Genomic DNA, 2434 nt, shown 5'->3' on the forward strand with positions numbered 1-2434 from the left:
AACAAAGCCTGCAACCAGGAACCAGTATCAGCTGTTTTAAAACATTACACACATCCCCTTTTTCCCAGACTGCAATAAAAGGACTGTTACTCTCTACATAATACTCAGGACATTGCATCATGCAGAATCACTATCACAGAGACAGAAATTTCCTGATGTGGAATAAAACAAACAACTGAAAACACTGGATTCCGGCAGTCCACTTAAAAGCTCCCTGCCTGCCTTCCTCAAGGATTCCTCCCTTCTGTTTTATTTTTTTTTTATGTCATTTCCTTATTAAGACTTCCTTATAATAGATGGCAATCGATCACAACAGTGATACAATGAGTACAGGAAAAAAACACTATAGTATTTGCAACCAATCACAGTATTTGTAAACCCTGCTGCTTCTGTGAACACTGCACACACATTTTCTGTTCTTCTTCTTAAGCAGTTGGCTCCATTTCAAAAGCAGGTATCATCCTACATCATTCTTACTGAATGCAGGAGGTTCTACTGATACTACGAAATCAGCAGGGAAATCCCCATTGGAATAGCTACCAGATGCAACTGTGGTCCCAGAACTGCAAAGGAGGGATCAGCAGATATTCTTGCCTCCAGTTGTAAATAGTCTTCCAAAAAGGCCTCAAAATTGTTAAAACCAGTGACACCCAAGTTGTGTTTTGCTACTCACTTCCACTATATGTACAGTTCCCACAACTCAACACCTATTTCAGCAAATACTGATCTACCAGGACACAAATAAGTTGAAAAGGGATTGAAATATCACACACTGTGCTCCTGTAAAAGTAAGTGAGCATTAAGTCTAATATGCATTTCTGCCCCAGGACTGAAACAAACAAAACAAACAAAAAAAAGAAGCAAGGATCAGTTATGCTTGAATCATACCAGAATTCCCTCTTTTATTCTGTATTTTCCTTAGAGTTCATAGTGTTCCTACTCATGTTCAGTTTGCACACTGCTACTTAAAATAAACCTACTGTTTAACATTAACCATAACTAAAAAAATGTTTGGATGGTCTTTCACAACATAGAATACAGACCAAGTCTGAGATAGCAAACTACCTTACTTGAAGTAAGACACATGTCACTGTGTGGCTTTCAAAACACTTCCTATCTCTCAGCCCACGCTTAACTAGAGAAAAAGTAAGCAGTCCTTACAGCCAGAAATATCTTAGAACTAGGGCACCAAAGCAGCCTTACAGGGCTCTGCAGGGAGCCTGAGCCCAGAAATCTACAAACCCGAGTTTGCCACGTTGCTCATCTGCAGCATTTATACTCACGAGCTAATTAAAAAGACCCAAAACATTAGTACCTCTGTGATGAGATGACCCTGCTGTATAGCAGGTCTTCTTGGTCTAGGACTAGACCAAGAAGAGCCCCTTCCCTCCTTGCTTGATCAGGGAACTGTGGGTTGACAGAAACTGTGCATCCCAGCCTCCGTTCCTCAAGCCCACACTATTCTTAAAAAAACAGTGCTATTTTACACACATGCCTCTAAAGAAAATAAACAAAGCTAGGAAGAGAACAGTGTAAGAAATGCTCTCCTGGTTCCAGTCCTCAGCTCCCCGAGACACCAGGCCAAATACTGTCTGGACAATAGCAGTAAGAAATGCTGTTTAAAGAAACTACATGACCCCGGCCAACATCCATGGTCTGCTTCTTTCCTACTCCTCTGGCAGAAAAAGCTGTTCCATTAGGGATCTGGGAAGGCAAATCCTTGACTGGTTATTTCTGGATGTTGTTGTCGAACATGCTGTATTTTAATCTGGCTAATCCTTTTTTAGAATCTTTTATATACTGTCTGCTTCCACAGCCTCCTGTAGCAACAAATTCCAGAAACTCACTACCCATTTCAAAAGCATTTTACCTGCTTTAAGCTAATTAATAAGCCCACCAAGTGCCACTCTTCTAACACCTCTAAATCTACCGTTTTTTAAGTCTCAGCCCTAACTCCACCCTCAGAGACCATACTTACTGTCACCCAACCTTCCCTTCGGTGTCTCCTACGAGGCTGCGCTACTTTTCACACAGCTTTAACCTGCCGTGAGCCTTTCAGTTAGCAACATCTGTTGAGGTAACACTGACACTGCTTCAAACTCACAGCATGAGCGGCGAGGCACGGCTCTCACACCAACTGTAAAGCCTTAAGGATTTGCCTCAGCCCCTGGTTAGGCGGTGGGTAGCCAGTGCTGAACCCGGGCAGAAAGGGGGAAAACCTCGCTCTCCCTCCTCCCACACGCCACAGGGACAGCGAGCTTTTCCCACGGGATCTGCTAACGGGAGTCCCGGCATCAGGTAAACTGCAGCTCCATTTCCGCTCCCTTCCTGCCCCCCCTCCCTCCACCAGCTGCTTTACAGAGGCCTCGTCACACTTAATTCCCGGGAGCGGAGCTCACCCAGCGGCAGCCGCACAGCCGGCAGGCCCCCCCCC

This window comes from Chaetura pelagica, unplaced genomic scaffold (genome assembly GCF_000747805.2).
Source record: "Chaetura pelagica isolate M959 unplaced genomic scaffold, ChaPel_1.0 scaffold657, whole genome shotgun sequence".
Classification (NCBI taxonomy): domain Eukaryota; kingdom Metazoa; phylum Chordata; class Aves; order Apodiformes; family Apodidae; genus Chaetura; species Chaetura pelagica.